Source organism: Monodon monoceros, unplaced genomic scaffold (assembly GCF_005190385.1).
Source record: "Monodon monoceros isolate NGI ecotype Baffin Bay Population unplaced genomic scaffold, NGI_Narwhal_1 Super_Scaffold_16, whole genome shotgun sequence".
Classification (NCBI taxonomy): domain Eukaryota; kingdom Metazoa; phylum Chordata; class Mammalia; order Artiodactyla; family Monodontidae; genus Monodon; species Monodon monoceros.
The window spans coordinates 4,817,386-4,842,507 of record NW_021703772.1 but is presented as its reverse complement, the minus strand read 5'-3'; the positions used below and the strand labels follow the sequence as shown (position 1 = coordinate 4,842,507).

Genomic DNA, 25,122 nt, shown 5'->3' with positions numbered 1-25,122 from the left:
ACTGGAAAAACTACCTTGACAAATGTGCGAGTGCGTGAATTATGCAGCGTTGAGGCTGCACTTTACCACAGCATGCTTTGCCTGTGGCATTTTGTCTATGACCTGTTCACCGGTATTTAAGGAATTCCCACTGTAGTGTGTCATCTCTCAGACAGGGTTTTAGAGTAATATTAGCATAATTTGTCCTAATTAAAAGATTCAGCATCAGGTGGACCCAGAGCTGCTGCGGCAGGACGTGTGCTTTGGATAAACATCATCTTATTTCTAGTTACTCCATGCTCCTCCATCAGACACCGCCGAGCAGAGGCCTTAAAGAAAAGGCATCTGCAAACCAAGGAGGAGTGAGGTCTCGGAAGGCAGCTCCAGCGGGTGCCGTAGCGGCGCGGGCCTGGGGCGTACGGACGGCATTGCCCTGTGCCCAGCACGCTCCCGGCTTCTTCCTCAGACAAAACAGGATGCTTCGGTAGAGAACGAACGCCTACCTCCAGCCTCTTCAGGGACTGGGCTTTCCACCTTTCGTCTGAAATCATGACAGCACCTTAAGACGCTCAATGAAGAGGCTAAAGTCATTATAAATTAACCGCGTACAGTTTATTCCCTTGTAACGCGACAGCTGTGCGTTCATAGTCGTCAGGTGCCCCGGCAGGCCTGGTGCGGGCCTTCTCAGCAGACACGTCCGTGCTCCAGGCAGAGGCCCTCCGACCCGCCGAGCAGGTGGCCTTGACCTCTGCAAGCCTCCGTGTTCTAATCTTAAATGGGTGTGTTCTTCTCTCCCTTGCGTGGTCAGTAGGTATGCAGGGCAGTGTCCGTCTGTGGCTTCTGTCACTGAGCATCTACTGTGGTTGCCATGGTTACTTTTTTTTAGGGGGGCAGGCAGTTCACATGCTTAATTGCATTATCAAATACTTGGAAATGCAGCCGTTTTTCGACGAGCATTACCCTTACTGTCTGAGTGGGTTCATTCCGGCACCCTCTGAGAAGGGGCGCTCCCACGTTTGAGGGGGGCAGGAGTCGTCAGCTGGCTCTTCCCGGCCTGGTGCACACACCGCCTTGCCCGGCAGCACCCTTTCTAAAGCTTTCCTCTTGTGAGTGAGAACTGTGGGGTCACCACCACAGCCTGATTAGGGCGGCGGTCTCTAGGTTCTGTTCCTTATGCGCCATAGGAGTTATATTTGGGGAGGGGATAGAAGAACAAGTTCCTAAGCAAGATCCTCACCCCAAGTCTTTGCCTCCCCCCACACTCAGAATATTCCTCCAGAAAAAGCATTGGAAGCAGCCTATTAACCTAAAATCCACACTTTACAGATATTCCATTCGCATAATTATCTCTTTGATAAAGACTCCCTAGCTAACTTTCCCTCTACCCAAGAGCTCTTTGCATCTGGTCATGTGTGTATGCCAAGGCACCTCCACACCGTCACATCAGGGACTCCGTGAGTGCCAGACCCTTGATTTGCTGAGAAGCCTCTTCCCACGGAAGGTGATCGTATTGGTCCGTACGGGCATATTTATAAAGTACCTGTATGACTGAGGTTGCCTACGGGTGAACGCTCTTTTTAAATTTACAGATCGATTTCTCACATGCCAACGCCCCGGGTGTCCATTGTTCTATCACATTGTGTGTTTGTGAAAGACTGGACTAGCTAGGCTTCCTGATGCCCCAGAGCTTGAACCGTGAACACAGGAGATGAGAAACCAGTCTGTGCCCTGGTACGAGCCTACTGCGGGATGTGGATGGAGAAAGCCCGGGGTGAAATTGTGCAGGTAGTTTAAGGATGGAGAGAGTTAATCAAGGAAAACTTCCCAAAGAGACTGAAACTTGAGCAGTGTTTCAAGAACCAGATGGATTGTGTGTGTGCAAAACCACAGGAGGAAGTTGTTCTAAACATGAAGGCAGTTTGGACAGAGACTTGAAGAGGAGGAAAGGGCAACGTGGAACAGTTGAGGGGCCACAAGGAAGTGCAAGGTATTAGTTGGAATGCAGGAAAATGAGGACAGAGAGGAAGAAGAGAGATGAGTATTAAGGGGTCAGAATCGCACAATTAATTAGCATCTTATTTTAAGGCTTACAGCTGACATTTTAAATTGCAAAGATCCAGAGAGAAAACAGAATGTTGTACAGAAGTAAGATTCCTATAGTTTCTCAGGCATCTTCCTTGACGCCTGTATTTTCGAAGGATGGATGGTATGTCACACCCAAGATATGATTGAAAAGAGAAACAGTAGTAATGATAGCAAGAGCTAATATTTATTGAGGGCTTCATATGGATTATCGCATTTGATCCCCGTGGAGTGGATACTGCTCTTAGCTCCATTTTCCAGGTGGGGAGACTCTGGTACAGAAGGGTTCAATATTGCTTGTCCAGAGTCACGTCCTGGTAAGGGTGGATGTGAACCCAGGTGGCCTGATTCTAGGCCTTAGAGTCTACGTCAGCACTTCTCAAGATATGCTTCCCAGACCTGTGGCGGCAGCATCCCCTGGGAACTGGTTAGAAATGCAGATTCGTAAGTCCCATCCCAGACCCACTGAATCTGAAACTCAGGGGTGGGGCCCAGCAACCTTTGTGCCAGCAAACCCTCCACGGAATGATGCTGCATGCTGAAGTTTGAGAACCATTGCTCGAAATCCTTGCTTCTGAGTGTGGTCCACAGACTGACTTGTATCTGACAGCCCCTGGGAGTTGCCTAGAAATGCAGAGTCCCAGGCTCCAGCAAGACTTCCTGGGTCAGAGTGCACGTTGTCAGGAGTCCTGGGCCATTCGGCTCCACCTGCATGTGGAGTAGCCCTGTCTGCCTGTGGCCAGAGTAACGTCCTGGCTTCCCTCCCGTTAGTACCATCCTGCCAGACGCCGAGCAGTTGTTAGTAAAATCAGGGCACAGGATCTGACAGCTGACTTCAAGAAAACACATTTATGAATGGATTTCAAGACCTCAACTTGGGCATCCACGTTCCCTGCCATGCTTGGAAAATAATCACAAAAGAAACAAACAACGATTAAGAGCTCTCTGTCATGCTTTTTCTCTTTACGTCGCAGTGAAATACAAACTCCACCCTCTTTTTTTTTTTTTTTTTTAATCATCTTCTCTCCCTCACCCCAGTCTCTGGTTTGGATGTCAGGGTCATAAAAAAGCTTACACTGTGCTAGCAGCAGGGACAGGGAGAAGTAAGCAGCTTTTGAATCCAAATGACCATGTGTTGGTGAATATGCCTTCCCATTGTCCCACATTTTTATTGTACATGATAATACATGACATTGGGGTTCCATTTTTCCCTGCCCCCTTGTCCACAGTAAATTAAGACTTTGGCTCCAGAGAACTCTGTAAAGTCTTCCCCTTTAGATGCACAGGTACCCTGGGGGTTTCTGTCTTTTAAGCAGCTGTGAGCAACTCCTAATTAGATAGATGACTTTGTGGTGTGTGAAACTACAAAACAGGAGGTTCTGGTTAAATTAAGGGGGGAAAAAGGAAGAATCCATTCTGTGAAATGCAATGCCCCACTGCTTTATGACTATTACTGCTGTAAGGTTTTACATTTAAGTACCTGAGGTTTAAAATTAGATGTCTAATATAATTTGGCGTTGCTAACGTGAGACCCGCATCTGCCCTTAGAGGAAATGCAGACAGCTCAGCTCAGGGTTTCAGATTGCTGTCTGCCAGCTTGCAGCACAGAGGATTGGGTCCCACTCCGACTAAGCACCTCATGCTGCTCAGCGTAATTTTTTAAATGCAGAAACATATTCATCTTGAGGTCCTGCGTTGAAAAAGGCTGTTCCAGTAGTACATGAAAAATTAATTTTTTTACATTTTTCCTCACTCTCCTAAGTGTTTGACAGAAGTAATTTTTGCAGCAAGAGAGAATAAAAACTGGTGGCTGTAAATTCCTGTCCTGGAACCTCTTGTGTAGATTCTTTATGGACCCAGAATTGATCTACATGTCAGACCCTGTTGTGGCTTAAACTGTTTATCACGGTAATGGCAGGAGTGAGCCTGTGAACACCAACTTATAATCCTGGGTGAAAGAAATTGGTGTTTGCAGTCAATGAAGGGGCAGCTCAGCTTTATTGATAGATTCAGAACAATTATCTCTGCAACAACTATTGGCTGAGAATTCTCTGCAATTTCATTGCGAGCCTGTGATTTTTTTTTTTTTGATTAAGCATTTCTCTATAGGTAATTTTCTCTAGAAGTGCTAGCCAAGAGTTAGTATGACTGTGGGTGGCAGGGGACCCCCGGGGGGGTCATTTGTAGTATACTTAGTTGTCATATCTTGCTCCGAGGCAAAATGCATTTTCGGGTGCATCCCACCTGTGCTGAGGGCCCGAGCCAGTGCCTTGAACCCTGTGCATCCATCTGCGAGGGGTCCTGGCAGCCTGCCACACCATCTCCTGCCACTGCCAGCTGTGGGCTGAAGGTCTCAGTGGTGATCGTTGCCGTGGCAGCCAAACTCCCCGCTCCTCTTGACTGTCAGGTTGTTCTGATGGCTCCACCCCATCTCTGATTGCTTCGTCCCAAGAGTTAATCTTCTGCCACCCTGGCTGCCCATCACCGGCAGTACTGCACTGCTTCAGATGACTCTTGAACATTTCACTTCCACCTGCCTCCACCAGGCCACCGTCCAGCCTTGTCAGCCCCAAGTATAAAAACCATACCCATCTTTCACTCTTCCACATGGAAGGTGTGTGTGTGCCCATTGCCTTCTAACCATTTAACCACACATCTTCCCACCAGAATCTATGGTTATTAGACAACCAATCTTGAATCTGAAGCGCTTGCATTTTTGCTAACTTTTAAATATCTTTTGTCATGATGGACATTTTTTACAAGGCTTGTTTTAATGGTAGAAGTTAGAAACACAGGTTTCAGCTCTTGTCGTTGTGTCCTGCACTTCCTTTGGTTTCTCCTTTCTCATAGAGCCAGCCCCAGGAGGGGCAGGCAGCCCTGCATTTGAGATTACAGAGAGCATGCCGTAACTTTGGGTTCTGGGAAGGTTTACTGTCAGTTCATTAATTTTAATTTTTACAGCTTGAGCACTTTTTTTTTCTCTTCTTGGATTCTATGCTAACAATTTTATCGTGTGACCAGCAGGTGGCGGTAGTGTGACACTACAGCTCACTTTTTTTTTTTCCTTTTTAATTCAAGTATAGTTGATTTACAATATTGTGTTAGTTTCAGGTGTACAGCAGAGTGATTCAGTTATACATATATATCTATTCTTTTTTGGATTGTTTTCCATTATAGGTTATTACGAGATACTGAATGTAGTTTCCTGTGCTATACAGTAGGTCTTTGTTGTGTTTTGTGTACAGTAGTATGTATCTATTAATCCCAAATTCCTAATTTATACCCCCTGTTTCCCCTTTGGTAACCATAAGTTTGTTTCCTATGTCTGTGAGTCTGTCTGTTTTCTAAATAAATTCAGCCGTAGCATTTTTGCAGATTCCACCTGTAAGTTATATCATACGATATTTGTCTTTATCTGACTTACTTCACTTAGTATGATATTTTCTAGGTCCATCCACGTTTTTGCAAATGGTATTATTTCATTCTTTTTGTAACTGAGTAATATTCCATTTATATGTATACCACATCTCTATCCATTCATCTGTCAATGGACATTTAGGTTGCTTCCATGTCCTGGCTATTGTAAATAGTGCTGCTATGAACATTGGGGGTGCATTTATCTTTTCAAATTAGAGTTTTCTCTGGATATATGCCCAGGAGTGGGATTGCAGGATCATACGGTTAGCTGTATTTTTAGTTTTTTTAAGGAATCTCCATACTGTTCCCCATAGTGGCTGCACCAGTTTACATTCCCACCATCAGTGGAGGATGGTTCCCCATAGTGGCTGCACCAATTTACATTCCCACCATCAGTGGAGGAGGGTTCCCTTTTCTCCACACCCTCTCCAGCATTTATTGTTTGTAGATTTTTTGATGATGGGCATTCTGACTGGTGTGGGTTAATACCTCATTGTAGTTTTGATTTGCATTTCTCTAATAATTAGCGATGTTGAGCATCTTTTCATGTGCCTGTTTGGCCATCTTACGTAGAGTCTGAATTTGTACAGCTGCGTCTCTGTGTCAGGAGCTTGACATCTAATGCCCATTTCCTGAGACTCATTATCCCTGTTTCATAAGTGAGGTTCCAAAAGGTCGAGAATCTTAAGACCACACTCTTAATAGCCAGAATTCAAACCCAGGTCTTTCTGATTCCAAAGCTTGTAGTTTTCCCCTCTGCTATTTTTTTTTCAAGGAGAAATGAATTCTTAGTATTAAAACAACGTATCATAAAAATTGTTTATCTTTTCATAGAGCTTGCTTTTTAAGGGGAGGTAGACATTTTCCCTTCTCTCACTTCTGCTGCACTTTGCCTTTCTCATCTGTTTCTCCCAAATCTTGGCTGGCGTTCAGAAACCATTCCCTGGGGGTTGTCATCAACCTTCAGCTAAGCTCAGTATTAAAGGACCTGTGGGCTCTCATCTCAAAGCTGGGCACGCCCGGTCTCGGCCGCTGCGGTCTGTTCCCCCCACCAGGCTCGTCGGCCTAATTAAAGGGATGACCCCAGTTCCCTTCTGCAGGCAGAACCTGCTTCCCTTTCTCTGCATGGGACCGAGGAGAAAGCAGAAGCTTCCTAGGGTATCTGGCCGCAGGGGGTAAAAGGTGTATTTTTTTCCTCCCAATCAGAACGTCGTTACTTTGTACTTTGCCTCCTCAGTTCCTTCCTAACAACTATTTCTAGCAGCAGGTGCTGACTAGGGGAAACGCTGCCCCAATATCAGACCGGGAGCAGGAGATTGCATACCTGCAGGCCAGCAATTCTCTTGCTGCCTGGCAAATGTCTAGAAATCATTTTAAACAGATGTTAGAGCAGGATACCATTGCCAGTTGCTACGGTACCTGGACCATATCTTTTGGTCTCTCTGGCCCTCGGTATCTTCATCTAGACCAGTGGTTCTCAACCAGGGGTGATTTTGTGTGTCCCTCCCCTGGGGACATTTGGCAGTGTCTGGAGACAGTTTAGGTTGTCACAGTTGAGGGGGGTTGGAGGGGTTTTCTACTGCAATCGAGTGGGTGAAGCCAGAGAAGCTTGTGAACGCCCTGCAGTGCACAGGGCAGCTCCGCACGACAGAGGACCATCTGGTCCAAAGTCAGTAGCGCCGAGGTCCAGAAACCCTGGTCTGAACAATGAAGACTTGGGTTTTATGGACCCTAGCAGCCACCGTCACTGTGCTCCACCGTGAATTAAATGATAATCCTTCCCAAAGAAAAGGGAGGCCGTTTCCTTTCTTGAGAGAATGACTACAGCCAACCCAAGCAGTGCCTTGCCCGCAGCGAGACTTTCAACTCAGCTTCCCAGACCGTCCCCCGAGGCAGAAGGCGGGGGTTGTACCAGCCCCGTGGCAGCAGAACTGCCACGACCAGTGATGATGTCACATGACCTCCATCCAGCACTCCCTGCCTGTCAGGCACGAGGACCCGGAAGAGGAGGGCTAGTGCCATCCCCATCTGAGATGAGGAAACAGAGGTGGCAGCAGGCCGGTGGCCAAGGCTGGATTCCATCTCAGGCTGTGTCTCAGCCTCCACTGTGCTGTACTTTGAACCACCACGCTCAGCTGCCCCAAGAACTCTGCCTGAGGGAGACCCGGGGTGGCCTTGACCGTCGGCCTGTGTTGAGGACGCGCGGACGACACACGTTGGCGGGCGTAATCTCAGCATCCTCCCTATTCAGAGACCACAAAATGGGTCAGGGCCGACAAAGTGAAACTAAGATAAATATCCTGCATTCAGATTCAGCCAACCAATTGTGCACACGTAGAATGGGGAACCCTGCCTCGACGAGGCTGACCTGGGTGTAGCTCATCTGCCGAAATGCCGTCGAGACTTACTCTGCCCTAAGAGAAGGAGAGGTCTCTTTTGTGGGACCACATTTCCAGAAGGACACTGGCAAATGGGGATTGTTCACAGCAGTGGATGGGGATGTAGAGAAGGCTCTGGAACCCACGTCAGAGATAAGGATGGAGGAATTGGGAGGTGGGAGGGGCCTCTGGGGCAGGGGCGTCCCTGGTCCTGCTCTGGAGGGTGCTTTTCAAAAGTACTAGCTCCTGGGGCCAAGGGCTGGAGATGGGCTTCTTTGGCCCTGGGGTGGAGCCTGCGCACCAGATCTTCCCAGGGGGCTTGTTAGGTGCAGCTGGGATTGAGATCCACTCTTCTGGAGCTGGGGTCGGGGTTGAACACTGCGTGCGAATGGCGGTCAAGGTAACAACAGATAGGAGCCTTACCCTGTGTACGTCCAGGGAATTGAACTCGGAACAGTAGGTCAAAGTTACAGGAAAGAATAGTGACAATTTTTTTTTTTTTTTGCGGTACACGGGCCTCTCACTGTTGTGGCCTCTCCCGTTGCAGAGCACAGGCTCCGGACATGCAGGCTCAGTAGTTGTGGCTCACGGGCCCAGCCGCTCCACGGCATGTGGGATCTTCCCGGACCGGGGCACGAACCCGTGTCCCCTGCATCGGCAGGCGGACTCTCAACCACTGCGCCACCGGGGAAGCCCGACAATTTTTTTTTTAACCTTTATTGAAGTGTAGTTGATGTGCTACTTTCTGCTGTACAGCAAAGTGAATCAGTTCTACATATACATATATCCACTCTTTTTTAGATTCTTTTCCCATATAGGTCATTACAGAGTATTGGGTAGACATATACACACTACTATATATAAAATGGATAACTAATAAGGACCTACCGTATAGCACAGGAATTGGGACAATTTTGACACAAAGTAGCGTAAAGTAATATGATAGAGCATAATTTTTCAAAATGACTCTTTCAAAAATTTTCCTCTTGAATCTTTCACTTTCTCCCTCACCCGATGACCCTCTTTAAGTCTCACCAGTGAAATAGGGGAAGGCACATACTCATCTTCCCAACCCCACACCCCAGCTGCACCTGGAGCTGCAGCCTCTGCGCTGCTTCCTGCTGGCCAGGGGATTGGGGGGGGGGGGTCCCTGCCCTTGTGAAGTGTCGCTCCTTCCACCTCTGGACCCATCACCTCTCACTTCCAAAGCACTCTGCCTCTGCAGTTACCCTGTCTGCTTCCTGTACCGTCAGATTCTCCCGGATGTTGGGTCCCTCCGTTCAGCAGACAGGCCTGCTCCAGCATCTCCCATCCTGGCTCCGTGGCCCTCTGCCCTTGCAGCCCCTTCTCAGCCTTCTTCTCCATACACCCTCCTGGGACTCCTGTCTACACTCAGTGTCTCCAGCTACTCACCAGGTGCCTTCTCTTTGATCCGTCCCGATCTGTCCTCCCTCCCCGCACTGCCCGGACACTGCTTTCATCCAGTGCCTGGCCACCCACGCTGTCCACCCCAGGTACAGCATGGTTCCCTTTGCCATCTGCTTCTTAGCGATGGGGAGCCCGGTGACCGCTCCATCGTGCTGGAAACTCTCTCTTCTCTTGGCTTCTCTGATGACAGAGAAGGGAAGAGTGTGTGTGAAGGCTGGGAAGGGCATGTGTCTGGGGAGATTTGTGGCGTGGGTAATGAAGGGATTTAGCTGGAGACAAGGCATGAAGGTAGGAAGGGTGATTAGAAAAAGGATCCACAAAAGGTCTGCACTTGAGTCTGGGCAGTCAGGTGCCCCCCTCATGATTTTCAGGGAGCAGTGATTGTGACTTTTACAAGCCAACTCCTGAGTCAGCATGGGTTATCATCTGCTGTAGAAAGACGAGGCAGAGGTGGGTTAGGAGAGAGGGAGGTAGTCCAAGCCCAGCAACCCCTGATTCTCCTGGAAGTCTAGAAGTCTCCAGTAGAGTTGTCGCTGAAACTTGCATTTCCCATCCCGCTGGTATTTTTAGTAACATCATTTCTCATTGGTCTCAGTGCAACAACGTGTTACTAATGTAAATTGTTAAAGCTTCCTAAAATACAGAAGTCTAAAATTTTACAGTTACTTAGTTTTTTTGTTTTGTTGTTTTTTGGTCCCAGCAGTTTTAGCTGCAAACTTTCAATTTTAGGGTAATTTTTTTAACAGATAGAAAGCATCATTTACTGTCCCACATCCAATGACTTAGAGGTGGAGTAGCATAAAAAGATTTGTCGAATGTATATAATGCCATTTTCCAACTGGAAAGAAAACTTTCAGTGAGCTTTTGTATTTGCAACATTAAACCATCTGATTTTATAACACTGTATATTTTTAAGCAATATAGGACTTTTTCTCGTGATTTTATACCACTTTGGGGCCAGGAAAATATTCATTTTTTATTCCTCTGCTTTGCTCAAGTCCTCAACCTAGGAATCAAATAGCTTAAGAAACTTCAGTGATACTGTCTCCCTGGTGACTTTTTCAGTTATTAGAATAAAATTTGGTCAGATCTCTTTCCATCCTTCCCTTGCTTCCTGTTATTTACAAATGCATACAAAGAGGGAAAGACCTAAAGGGCTTAAAATTTTTTAGATACTGATAAGGAAGAAAGGAGTGGAAGTGAAGGTAGCAGAGAGGAGTGGTTATAAAAATACAAGTGGTTGTAATATGGTTAGAAGGAGATAGGTAGGTGGATAGATGATAGATAGATAGTTAATAGACATAGATAGATAAAGATAGATAGGGATAGAGAGAGATTGTGGGTGGATGGATGGATGGATGGACCAATGGACAGATGAGATTAGGTAGGTAGATAGGGTAATAGATGATAGATAGATAGATAGATAGATAGAGATAAAAATAGGGAGATAGATCAGGGTGGGTGGGTGGCTGGCTGGCTGGCTGGCTGGATGGATGGATAAGATAGGTAGGTAGGTAGGTAGGTAGGGTGAGAGATGATTGATAGATACGGCTGACAGGTAGCTTTGTACAGATCAGGGTCATCATCAAACCCTCTGTGTATTTACTCCTTTAGTACTTGTACATTACTTTGGTTTTGCATTCTTAAACTTCTTTCAATGAGTATATCTTTCCTTACATCTTTGCTTTATTATCTGACAGACAAGGTTATTAACAGAAAGTGATATTAATATTAATTACATGATACTAAAAATTTTATGTCATGAGGAAACAGATGGTTATTTTAAATGACTTAAAATTTTACTCTTTTATAGGAAGAAACATTTTAAACATATTTTGTTATAAATGCTATTTTAATTGCTACATTATTTCTGCAGTGGGATTTTAAAAATCTTACTACATTTGCAGGGAAATGTTTGTCTACATCAGAATCTCTTAAAATGTGTACTTATTTACAAGGAAATAATTATAATTGAATTTAAAATATAGTATTGGGGAGCTTGATATTATTGATAAGTACCTTACGCAGTTCCCACACCTGATCTCTCCATCTGGTCGCAGTTCAGGATCTCGGCTCTGATGTGAGAGTTGCTCTCTGCAGCATTTAGCCAAGATCGCAACCATATACCAGTTACCTTTTCACACAGGCGTTCTATATTTCAGAGTGTTTATAAGCATATAGTCCCTAGCTGTACTCTGAAATTATAAAGCATTGCTACTTTGGAAATGTTTTCTATGTATCGTGTAATTAGAAAACAGAAAAATGTACTTCGGAATTTTAAGCTTAATTTTACAAGATTGGGAAACTCGCCTTGCAACCAGCTGTTGGCTCTTGGTTCATTTCATAGCAAGCTTTGCACTGATGCAAAAAGTGAAATAAGCATGTCCACTCCCCGAAACAGCCCTCAGAGATCCTCTGTCTGAGGGCTGTTTTCCTTCTATGTCAAAATGTCCCAGAAGCACCACCTCACCGTCTCCCTTCGAAGACCCCTTTATGGTGAGGGCGCAGAGGGAAATTGAAGTCTGGGGACCCGTAAGGCCCCCATCAATCAGAAGGCAGGGGTAGCGCCAGCAAAACATGCAGTTCAGGCCCCCAGATGAGATTCGTAAGCCAGCAGCATCCATCCGAGCCACCCATTCTGGAAAAATTATCATCCTGTGATACCATCTAAAGCAGCCAAGGCTCGGGTTATTGCCTGAACAAGCACCTGGTTTTTATTTATTTAATTTTATTTATTTATTTATTTATTTTTGCGGTACGTGGGCCCCTCACTGTTGCGGCCTCTCCCGTTGCGGAGCACAGGCTTCAAACGCGCAGGCTCAGCGGCCATGGCTCACGGGCCCAGCCGCTCCGCGGCATGTGGGATCTTCCCGGACCGGGGCACGAACCCGTGTCCCCTGCATCGGCAGGCGGACTCTCAACCACTGCGCCACCAGGGAAGCCCCAGCACCCGGTTTTTATTCACGTCTGTCTTCCCAGGGCGCTGGCAAAACTGTAAACCAAAGTGTTAGCCATCAAATCACGTGAATACGAGTTCCTGGACAGTTAATTTTTTTTAAAGAAATTATTTGTCCTTTCAAACAATATTCATTTTTCCCCCTTAGCACTGTGTTCATTATGCTCTGTTTTTCACTTTTAAAATTCTTTGATTTCTAGAAGCCTGGACAATAGATGTACTTGTGTAAAAAGTGCCACCAGTCAATGAATGTGACATCCATCCGTCATGGGGCTAAAACACAGAGTATCCCATTGGTGTCAGTTATGCATACTTCAACCTACTCTAGGAAGCCTTTCTTCCTCCTTCTAGCAAGTGGGTTAACTACCTTATCCCGTCTTTCATTTTTTGCAATAATAACTTTGCATTTTCCCTAATTATAAAACGTTACATTTTAGAAAAATTTAAAAAGCAGAGAAGCTTTTTGCTGTTAAAAAAACTCCTGCCCTAAGCTTTTAGTTTGGGGGATGTGTCCCCTTCCAGTGCATATGTCTGTGTTCTTACTTATTTCCAAAAGTTGGATTACATCGTAACTGGCTTTAATTATAGATGTGTTAAGTTTCTCTATCTGAAAATAGTTCAGGCATAGGAAGCCATCTCTGTGACGAGCAGCAGCAGACTGGTTAAATGAATTACAGTAAAGCCCCACAAAGGGATGCCACATAGCCCTGAAAATGTTGCCTTCCGTGTAATAACTTGGAAAGATGTTCATGTAAACAGCAGGTGTCACCGTGCTGTGAACCGGCTTCAGCATCACTCTCGTGTGGTCCCACCCACTCTGGGGCCTGGTCCCGTGCCGAGCTGGGGAACCTCTCCCCATGCACACATGGCCTCTCTGCCCTCATGTCCCATCAGATACCACCTTGTCCGTGAGGCCTCTGTGTCTCCCAACTTAAAATTGCCCACAGCCCTCTTCCCCGCTTTACTGCCTCCATACCACTCTCCCCTTCCAACCTTCGTAATTCACTTGTTGATTTTATCATCTGTCATCTTCCCTACTAGAATGTACGCTTCTTAAGGGCGAGGACTCCATCTAGTTCACCTCTCTTTTCCCGGGGCTGAGAACGGGGTGCCCAGTGAGCTTTCCCTCGGGCTTATGTAATGTACCGATGCTATCCACCCTGCAGTAGCCCTGGATCAGTGCTTTAGACACATTGCTCATTAAACCTGTTACAGTTCTGTGTGGCAGTGCTCTTATCCTCATTTTAAATGAGAAAACTGAGCCTTAGAGAGTCTGAATAACTGGCCCCAGGTCACACAGCTGGCAGGATCACGTGTTTTATGCGTCGATGGGCTGAGCAGGGTGTGTGTAAAGGGCTCCAGGGTGGAAAGAGTGTAGGGTGAGGGAGTTATACGAGATCTTAACTGTTTTTCCCTTGTTCTCTTTTGAGCTTTCAGAAATGAATACCTATTATTTATGTAAAAAATTTTTAAAGTTATTTCAAATATGAATTCTGTAGTTAGAAAAAACACAAATGAAGCCATGAACATTTGAGAATTTCCACTTGCACTTCGTTAGTAGCAAACGTAATTCAGTTTGCAACTTTAATTGATCAGAAAAGCGTGGTCCTTGACTGGCATTGGCAAAGCCAAGAAGAAGAGAGCAGGCGGGGGGCGGGGGCATTTGAGGCTTTGAGGGCAGGGAGCAGAAGGGGAGCTGGGACTTGGTGGGGCAAATAGAGACCAAAGTCAGGATGCCTGAGTCCCTGTCCCCATTCTGCCACTTGCCACACAGGGGAGACAGTTACAGAGATACCAGGAGACCCAATTCAATTCAGAGCAACTGTGTAGAGTCATGGGGAAGCTGCGCAGGGCCTGTCCTGTGTCCCGGAAAGCAGATGTTGTACCGGCAGTAAGTGGAATTATTCACATGCATGAAGCGTCCATGGTAGAGGATGAATCACAGTTTCATTGCATTTCATTTCGTTGCACTGAGCAAATTGCAATGTTTAATAGTCAGTGAATGTTCTCATATGCGTGGACCTAGAACAAGGCTCTGAATCCCGGTCCTGCCCAGCCCCTGGTCCTGCCCGGCCCCATCTCCTGCCCACACAAGCATGGCTTGAACAAATAGGCTTCTTCCTGAGACTTCCCAGATGTGAAGTCAGATACAGTCAGATACTTAAGTATATAATTTTGTTACTGATTTTCTTTCATGTATTAAAGTTGAATTTGTGGGAATTCCCTGGTAGTCCAGTGGTTAGGACTCTGCACTTCCTTTGGCAGGGGGCATGGGTTCGATTGCCGGTCAGGGAACTAAGATCCTGCAAGCCGCCACAGCATGGCCAAAAAAGAGTTGAATTTGTAAGAACAATGGCTGTAACACTTCAGAAGAGAGTGGTGGCAGGGCTGTGCTTTTCGAAAGAGCTAGAAGATACTGTGCAATTCCTAATTATCCCTCATCCCAGCCTAGTTTTCTGCACTGTGTCTCCATGTCATCATTGTGTTCTCTTTCTTCACAATAGAACAGATCTGCTCAAACCCCTGAGTATCCAAGGCTATATAGATTTGCCACTTGGAGCGTGCCTCCTGAATCCCATTCTTGTGCCCATCTTGCATATAAAGCTTATAAGTGCCGGGCTCTTTTCACGAATATCAACATCTTCTTTTCCCATTTTCCACTGACCCTCATGAAATAAGGGCAGAAACACGTTGAGCTGTCCAAGCTACCTAAACACCCTGGCAGAACCGAGCGAGCCCAGCCATGCTGCACCCCACCCCCTAGCCGCACCCCACGGCCTGCGGGATGTTCTGGGAACTCAGACAACTGTAGTTCTAAAAGTCAGACTCGGTTCCTCTGGAAAAGACAGAAGAGACGCCTTCACCTGTGAAAAAGTGTCCTGAGATCCAGGATTAGAAAACGAACTTGAATCTCATGGAAGAAAATACGTAACGCCTATTTTTTCCTTTTCTGAGCCAGAGCCAGGAAATCGGAGAAGTCACTAAAAACAGCAACAAAACTGCTCCCAAGAGCCCTTCGCTGCTGGGATATGGAGGATGAGGTGATGGCTAGTTAAAGCCGCTCAGGGCCGGGACGCATCTGCGCTGCAATCTGAGGCTGCGGGAAACGGGGTGACCATGGGGTTATAGCCCCAGTGGACCTAGATGAACGTGGAGTAAGGCCTTTCCAGTCTCGTGCTCAGGGGACCCTAAAATCCCTCCCTCCTCGGATTCCCGGAGTTTCCTCCACCCTCGCAAGTGACAGAATCCCAGTGAAGAGCTGGAGAAGCCGCCCGGTCCCAGCCTCGGCTGTGCTGTAGCACATCACCGGCTGTGTGGGCAGGGACGGTTGGCGAGAGTGTGTTCGAGAGAAAATTATGGATGGATGGAAACCGTCTGCAAGGGCGGAGGGGAGAAGAGGCAAAGACATGTATTCCTGAGGAATGGGGGCAGGGGCACCGTGGAGGCAGCAAGGAGGCCTCGTCCTGGTTGGGGAGGCTGGTGGGGCATCACTGCTTCTAACCTCACCCCAGGGGATAAGAGGCAGCAGTGGGAAGAATGGGGATGAGCGGTCCTTGGATGGATAGCAGGCGGCAGATTCCACTCCTCGGCTGGGGCGCCGCATCCTTCACCGACACTGGTGCCGGCCACAGGGGGGCTGGGCTTCTGCTTAAGGAAGAAGAGGAAAATGTCAGTTATTATGTTTGGGAACACAATCTTATCTCTCATTTTATTTTACAGCAATTTCCCCAAAGATCCACCCCAGTATCTGATTGAACTATATTGACAAAATTTTTAGCCACGATAAGGAAAATGCTTTGAACTCAACGCAGATCCAACTCAGGATCTCCAGACACTTTCTTTTTTATTGTATTTTATTGCGTTTTATTTCACTTTTGCCAGGACAAAGCCCAAATTCCAAGACGGTGCTAGAAGTTAAAAGGACAAAATTAGAGTAGTACAAATGAAGTCAGTTCTTTTTTAAAAAGAATGTTCTGGAGTGAAGGCTAAATTATTCATTGCTTTTTGTCAGAAGTAATTTAATCTTAGTTTTCAAACACCGTCGTTAATTTTAGAGGTTACACTCCGATTTCTCATTTTTGTGGAAAAGACAAAATAAGAGTCACTCATTTGGCCACGATATTATTAAACCGTTGAAAAAGGGCCAGTATTATTGAACTGCTGGAAAAGGCTGTACTTTAAACACCACTTCAGAAATGAAATGATCTTTGGTCTGTGGCTTTGAATGGAGATGTCACTCATGGTATCTTCATCCGTGGGGTTATTGGTAGGGACAACTATCCCAAGTATGCTATTCGACAGATTTTCTGGCGAGTTAAGACGATTATCTGTCACATGACAAACTTCTCCAGCATTTACAAGTCCCAGGCGTGTTTTTTGTTTGTCTGTTGTTTTGGTTTTTTGAGATTGACATGAAATCATCATGAGATTCAATAGCAAAGAACACGAAAACGTAGGGTAGGTTTTTGTTTTGTTTTGTTTGCGGTACGCGGGCCTCGCACTGTTGTGGCCTCTCCCGTTGCGGAGCACAGGCTCCGGACGCGCAGGCTCGGCGGCCACGGCTCACGGGCATGTGGGATCTTCCCGGACCAGGGCATGAACCCACGTCCCCTGCATCGGCAGGCGGACTCTCAACCACTGCGCCACCAGGGAAGTCCTAGGGTAGGATTTTAGAGGGGCTTTTCGATTTTCAGGAAACCTTACTTGCCCAAAGCTTAATAACCATAATTATTAGATTTCCTTTGAACTTTGTTCTTTTTGTCATTTTCAGAAATGATGGCAGAGTGGGGTTAAGGTTGGGTGACCATATGTTACTAATTATGCTGGGAAACAGGCATAGCCTGGGATTGTACCAGGCAAAGCAGGGCGACTGTCACCCTAGTCAAGGTGGCTCATCTGAGTACCGTCGTGTGCAGCCTTTGTTCCTCATGGGTACTGTCCATGAGAGTTACTCATTTTCTTCCAGTACAGAGTCAGCAGTATCCTTGTAACCTAGGTGATGAGAATCTTGGGCTTCAGCTGCATGGCACCGTGCCAGCCTGCCACTCCCCGCATGGACTGGGCAGTTTTGGGACCATCAGAATGTAGAACTTGCCAAATGTAGGACGCTCTCACTCAGGCTCCTTCGAAAGAAGGAGAAATCTTAACTACAGGTTTGGCGTGGAAACAAAACAGCCCACTCCGATCTACTCAGTTGCCCTCTGGCTTGGGGAGCCTTTTATCATCCTACCTAATATGTATTTGTGACCTGGTCAGTATTTTAAATACAGTTGTTTTAATATGTAATCAGAAGTGAAAGGTCATTGGCCTCATCTTCTTAATACCACACGAGACTGATTCCGGAATTCAAAGTACAGACGACCTGAATGTCTCGAGTTCTTTATTCAAACGAATTCAGCCCCAGCCCTCAACTGCCACTAGTTGGAGACATGAGTGAGTTGAACATCTAGTGTTCAGGCAGAGGAAGTTAGAGGTTAGCCCCAGCCTTGGAATCCGCATAAAATACGCAGCACAGTCATTAGTCATCAGCAGCACGTTAGCAAAATTCTGAAACAGCAGGAAAGAGAAATATTCTCTTTTCGGTGGCAGTTAAAGAAATCGTCTCACACTTTTCCAAAAAAAAATTTCACAGGACAAATCCTCGCATTTACCTATGGAGTTGTTGCCCCATACTTTTATGAAAAATGTTTATTCTGTTAGAAGGGTATATAGGTATGAAACAGGTGACCAAGGCAGCTCACGATGCAAATTTAGGTAAATGTACTCTGAGTGTCTCTTGCATCCACACATCCAGTATAGAATTACAATTGGATTTGTTTGGGTTTTGCAGTGTGAATTGGATCTGTTTTTTTAAACACATGGTATCTTCCGGCTATTTTCCCAGGACCTAAAACAGTGCTTCCCACAAAACGGGCGCTGGGTAGTTATTTGTGGGCTGGTGTCTGTGTGCACACGTGCAGACGCTCTCTGAATATGTAGTCAAAGTCATGCTCGTCCAAGTGGGGAGCTTTGTCACCTTTGGTCCCCAGTGGTTGCCAGTTGCCCTGCTCCAGCTCCAGGGCTTTCTGTGCAAGACCGCTGAGGGGGGATTACCAATGGAACCCAACCCTTCAAAGCTCCGCCGTGGGCTTAGTGGCTCAAGGTGGGAGGGAGTCCCGCGCAGGAGCCTCCAATCCACTGACTGGGGCGATTGTTAGGGCCCAGGTGTGACGGAAAGGAATAGAGTTTCTGAGACTTGTGGGGCCTCTCTTTCAAGCGGCCTAACGTTTGAGGTACCTGATACCATCTCTCACTGGCGTGCCACCCAGCATCAACAAAGGCTTGGGAACCGCAATCAAACCTCCTGTCCCACGGTTTAGGAGACAGTAGTGAGATGACATAGAACAAGAAGTTTTTCAAGTATCATTTTAAATGTTGAGAAGATATTATTTCTATGACTTTGCAAATTACCATTTGATTTCATCCAAAAGAAAAAAGCCATCTGTTGAGTTGAAACGTAACATAACGTTACATGTGATGATGCCCAAGGGAAATCTAGACCTTTTTTAAAAGAAGACACAATTTATCATCTTCATAGGGTAATCATTTATTCTACAAAGGGCACAAAACTGTGAGGGTATTTAATGCAGATTTTTCAGCTGGCATTTAAATAATATCTAAAACCTCTAGGTCACAGATATACAATGATAGATAAACGGATTTTTGTTCCTTCCAGCATTCAAAGACTTTCCTTAAATGTATGGGTTTTTTGTTTGTTTGTTTGTTGTGGATTTTTTCGTTTGTGTGTGTGAGCGTGCGCACGCGCATGCGCGCGCGCTGCAGTTTGTGTTTTGGCATTTCTTTTTTTTTGAAAGACTTTTTACTGAGCATCCATTTTTGGTGTTTGGTGCCTACCGGCTGATAAGCATACATAAAGAAGTTAAAACTCAGAGGGACACCACCAAATAAGGGAAGCATCCCCAGAACCAAATCACAGCACTCAGAAGGCAATGAAAGGGGTGCAGTGTTGTGTGGGAGCTGGGAAGACGGGCCAGGAGGACTTCACGAGGAGGGTCGTCTGGCCCTGGGCTCCCACCCCGGCAGGAATCCGTGAGATGTCTGCTGTCGGCACTGTGCTTCGTCCGGCTTTAATCTCGGGATGTCTAAGAGCGAACGTCCCAGGTCCTCTCTAATAGTTACCAGAACTTTCCCCCCCTAAATTTATAATCTTCTTTTGGTATCAGTAATGTATGTTTTTTTGTGTTGCAGTTCTGTGTTCAGATTCCTTAGTTTCAACTTATTGGATGATTATTATTTTTTCTTTTCTTTTAATTGAGGCATAGTTGATGTCCAGTATTAGGTAAGATTCAGGTATACAACATAGTGATTCACAATTTTTAACGGTTATATTTCATTTATAATCATTACAAACCATTGGCAGTGTTCCCTGTGCTGTACAATCTACCCTTGTAGTTTATTTTATACATAGCAGTTTGTTCCTCTTAATCCCCTACCCCTGTCTTGCCCTCCCCCTTGCCTCTCCCCACTGGTAACCACTAGTTTGTTCTCTATATCTGTGAGTCTGTTTCTTTTACTATCTTCACTAGTTAGTTTTTTTAGACTCCACATATAAGTGATACCAGTATTTGGTTTTCTCTGTCTGACTTACTTCACTAATATCCTCCAAGGCCATCCATGTTGTTGCAGATGGCAAATTTTCATTCTTTTTTATGGCTGAGTAGTATTCCATTGTGTGGGTATCTAGATGTATAGATAGAGGTAGATAGATATCTCACACCTTCTTTATCCATTCATCTGTCGACAGACACTTAGGTTGCTTCCGTACCTTGGCAATTGTAAATAATGCTGCTGTAAACATTGGGATGCATGTATCTTTTTGAATTAGTGGTTTTTGTTTGTTTATTTTTTTAAATAAATTCTACCCAGGATTAGAATTGCTGGCTCCTATGGTAGTTCTATTTTTAGTTTCTTGAGAAACCTCCCCAGTGGCTGCACCAATTTACATGCCCACCAACAGTGCAGAAGGGTTCCCTTTTCTCCACACTCTCACCAGCAGTTGTTATTTGTGGATGACTATGGTTTTAAAAAACTGGATTGCCCTTTGTGGCCATGTTTACATGGTCTTCAGGATTAAAGGAGGCTAAGAGCATGTCAGTGACCCTCCACGCCCACCTAGACTACCCGTCCACTCAGCATCTATCATCATCCCTCTAATGCGTGAGTCTGTGTCTAGTGTGTGTTTATTGATAATATCCCCTCACCAGGACATCAGCTCTCTAGGACAGGAGATTTGTTTTATTTACTTCCGTTGTTACAGCTCTAGAAGAGAGCCTGACGGGATGAGTGGGTCTGTCTGTCCACCCATTTGTCTGGCAGTTGGTCAGTACCGCACTGAGCACAGGGTCCAAGCCCTGTGTGGTGGTGTGTCCTCTTGGATTGGTGTGGGACGTGAGAGGAGGAGAAGAGTCAGGATGGACCGGGGCTGTTGGCCTGCACACCTGGAGGGTGGAGTTGGTGTTGGCCAGGATGGAGAAGGAGAGGTCGGGCTGCGGCAGGCCGAGGGCAGGTGTTCAGGAGTGCTGTCCTGCCCATTTTACATGTGGAGATACTGAGGCCAAAACAGATGAACTACCCAGTCACAAAGCCAGGTGGGATTCTGAACTGCTCTTCTGATTCCACAGCTGTGCTAGTTCCTTCTGTGGAACTCATCCTGTGGTTCTCTTCCTGCCCCCCATCTGCATCCCTCTTGGGCCCCTTGATGTTGTCCATTTTGAGGACCATGGACTTCTTCATCAGGAAATGGTCAGGGTAGGAGCTGAAATGTGCATCAGCTCCTGGGCTTCAGGGACGCGATGGTTTGGGTGCCTTCGCACGCTGCCGTGCGGGGAGCACAAAGCTTCTGGGAGCAGCTTAGCATCAGGCATCCCGAGCCCCACAAATACTCATTTTCTTGGGCCCATCCCTTGAAAACTGCCTTCATGCAATAATTCCAGATATGGAAAATATATGAAAAGTATTGATTTATGGTCAGAATTTTTCAATCCATCTAAGCATTAGGGAAATAGTTAAGCACACTCAAGCACACTCTACTCTTTAGATTTATTTACCTTTTTGACATTTGACCCTGGAGCAATGGGATGGCGTATCACAACCAAATGACCTCCTGTTTCAGTCTGGGCTTCTGTATATCAGGCTTTCTTAAAGCTGAGGACACCATCGTTCTACTTTTTCAAACCACGTGATATCAGTAGATTAAGAGCAGGGATGGGTCATGAAGAAACAGCCTTGCTTGTTTTGATGCATTCCTGTACCTTGAGAAGAAGGAGCCAAGTGAACATATTCAGGACCCTGGACAGAGCCCGCTGGGGACTTGCAGAACTGAAGCTGGCCTTTCCTGCCTCAGACAGGACCATTTTGTGTGCAGGAGTTGGGAATTTGATTCCAAGTGACTTTTAATAGAAACAGCTAAGTTTCTAAAGATGGGAAATTTACGTTATCAAAGAGGGATCATGCATTTAATTAACTTCTCTGTCTAATTGAGTTTTCTTCTAGACATCTCAGCCGTTCCCCAACCTGCTCAGCCAGTGGAGCCTCCCACGTGAAAGAGAATCTCTTTGTCATTTAGCAGCCGTAAGCGCCCCACTTGAGAAATGCTTATGGCTGATTATGTAAAACGAGATGCAGGAATCTCTTGAAGTGATTTCATTTCCACCGAACGGTACAGCTCAGAGTGCCTTTACACTTTTTCGGAGTACACTGGATTAATTTAAACTTTGTGCGCTTGATTCAGCTAAAAATAAGCTAGAGAACAATTTAATTTTTGACCCTGAAATATAAAATCCTGACTTGCATTCCCCAGATCGGGTGATGGTGTGAGTACAGGCTGACCATCCAGCATGAGGCTCAAGGATACACTTACAGAGCCTGCTGTAGTGGGCAAGAAGGGACAGGTGACAAGGCAAGGTGATTCTGGATGCAAGGAAACGGCATGCACCAGGAGGCCAGAGGGGAGGCGGATATGGCTCAGGGAAGGGGGGAGGATGTGAGGAAACTTGAGAGGAGTGAGGCTGCTCCGCCCTTGGACATGTGCTCGCTGCACAGGACAAGCGGGAGGCCGGGACGGCTCCCTCAGAGAAGGACAGAACATCCCAGGGTCCACCTTTTATCTGAGACCCGGAACCAGGTCCTGGTGGCTGTCTGGAGGCCCAGGGAGCCACATCCAGTCCCCACACTCAACTTTGTGACCTAAGTCTTGTGAACGGCCTTAGCTTAAGTTTCTGAGTGTCGTCCGACCCCCGCACCCGGACCCCCTGATCTGACACCGAACCTGCATTTGCTGGTCCCTCCCATTACCTTCTTTTGTCTTCCCTGTTTGGTTGCGTTGTAGCATTTAACACAATGGACCCCCGCCCTTTTCTTTTGTTTTAAAATAGCTTTAGTGAGCTAAAACTCACAGCACATAAACTTCATCCATTTAAAGTCTACAATTCAGTACTTTTAGTATATTCACAGAAATGTGCAACCTTCGCCACAGTCAATCATAGAACATTTTTCATTGCCTCAAAATGAAACCCCGTACCCTAATTAGCGATCAGAGTTTGTGGGTTATTTTTTTTTTTTTTTTTTTAAGGCTGTCATAGAAACATGTTTCAGTAAGTAAGGGCTTCATGTAAATGAAGACCAATTCCAACGTATTCAGCTTCGTTTACAGAGACCTCTGGGTGTAACTGAACACAGCCCGGGTAGGAAATACTTCTCCCTATGTTTCCTCTCCATTCTAGCCCCTCCTATTGTATTCCTTTCCTCCCACTTTTGTAACTCAGTCTAACACTGTGTTGTCTCTCCCTTTTCCCCAACACCTGTCATCTTCCTGGGCCCCCCGCGGTGTCCCCGCTGCCCCTTCTTCTGACACCGTGTACCTCTGTGTGAGCGCCGCTAGCTGCAAAGGGAACCGGACAATATGCCGGGCTCTGAAACATCTTCAGAGATTGGGATTCAAGTAAACGTCCTCCTGTTGAAAGCTCCCGTCAAAAGGACTGTGAGAAGGGGTGAGGTTTTGAACTTCACTTCACACTCACCTTTTAACAGCAGCCGGGATGTTGTGATTTCCTTGGATGGCAGAGGTGGCCTGTTCTTTATTTACCAGCCCACACATCTCTCTGAGCTTCAGAAAGAACAGAGCCCTTAGTGAAGATCCAAATTAGCTTTAGATTGTCGGCTTTGTCTTGAAGGGAATAGGTTTTAATTAACTAGCTCCTACAGTGACTCCATCTTGAGTTTTTGGAAGGTTTTAACCCTCAGCTGATTCCCTCCACCCCAACCCGGCACCGACAAATAGCCCTGTCTTTGATCATCTTGAATTCTTGGAATACCAAAAAACAAAGATTTTTAGTAATATATTGTTCCTGATCCTGCCAGATGAGTAAGTTAGGGACTATGTGAAAGTGAGAGAGAGGAGAGCTAATATGCATTCACGGTCGGTCCTTTTCCTTTTTTCCTTTTTTTTTTTTAAATAGAGATCCAGGCTTCTTGTGAACATGCATTTTAAAGCAATTCCTATCTTTCATCAGCACACAGGAAATAACAGTCAGCCTGCCCTCAGAACCCCTGGCAGCTCCCCCAGATAGCGTGGCGGTCTCCCTGCAGCACATTCTTGGTGTCCACTCTCCAAATCAAGCCCAGTACGGAAGAGTGGAGGGAGACATCCCTCCAGAGGGTCCACAGGTCCCTGAAATGAACTCCAGAGTGGGGATCGGGGAAGGGCGTTGGACGTGCAATGGCGGTAGGAACGCCAGTAGTTGTTGCGGTCACGACAGTCGCAGGGATGCCCCGCTCCTTCCCAGCGAGGTGCAGGAGGACACCTCCCCCGGCATACACGTTTGGAGACCCTTGGGAGAAGCAGGGCCATGGGTATCACAGGCGTGGAGCCCGGTCTATTTGAATATCAGCCGGGATAGCAGAAAACCCATCCGCACACCTGGCACTGACGGCCATCACCGAGGCATGCTCTCTGCAGCAGTTCATCAAAGGTGGCCCCGCTAATGATCGGCTGGGCAGATAATCGGACGAGAGTTAATTGTAAGGTTTGATATGGCATCTTGTCAGCAGAGATAAGTTGTCACGTTTTCCACTTGAGCTGAAACTAAATGATTGTAAAATAAGTTATGAGTGTCCTTGGGCCTGTCTGCCGGAATGACGGCTAAGAATACATTCCTGGCCCATCAGTCGCAAGCAGCCTGCTTGATATTTATGCGAACGGAATGTTATTTTATTCCCCCTCTAGTCATGCTTGTCAGCTCTCCGAGTGAAAAGTGAAACTGCTTCTTTGACTCATACGTCACGTACTGAAGCTCGGAGAGACTGCAGATTGTCATCATTATTGCTCGTATTATATATTTTTTGGGGTGTGCGTTGAACATTGATGCCCGATTGGGAAGAACTAATGGCCGGCATTGAGCGCTCGGGACGGCGCTGGACCGGCCTATCCCGTCTCGGCGCCTCGTCTCGGGGGCTCCGGTCCCTCCATCAAAGCCGGTTTAGAGGTGGGGTAATGAGGCGCTTGCCTTTTTTAATTTGGCGTGGCTTTCTTCTTTCGGCTTCCCCCCCCCCCCCCCCGCTCTGCTCTCTGCGTGCGCCCTCCCGTATTTGAGGCTGTCGACGCCCAGTAGTTGATACAGAATAAGATGCGTTATTTGTACTGCCTTCTGTGGGCTCGTTTTCAGTGTCTGGGGCTGCGCTTTTGGGGCCTTTTCAGTTTGAAGGATACCTTGTCAGGCAAGCGGAGTCTGTTGGAAATGGAAAAGCACAGCACAGACGCCTGGTGCGTTTTGATTGCTCGTATTTTAAACCAGGGAAATTTTTTTTTTTTTTTTTTTTTTTTTT

At 46.4% G+C, this 25,122-nt stretch overlaps 1 protein-coding gene across 3 annotated transcripts in view; it reads left to right on the top strand.

Annotated features, from left to right (window-relative positions):
• AGAP1 (ArfGAP with GTPase domain, ankyrin repeat and PH domain 1) overlaps window positions 1-25,122 on the top strand; it is a 562,113-nt gene that overhangs the window by 400,040 nt on the left and 136,951 nt on the right. The window lies entirely within an intron of this gene.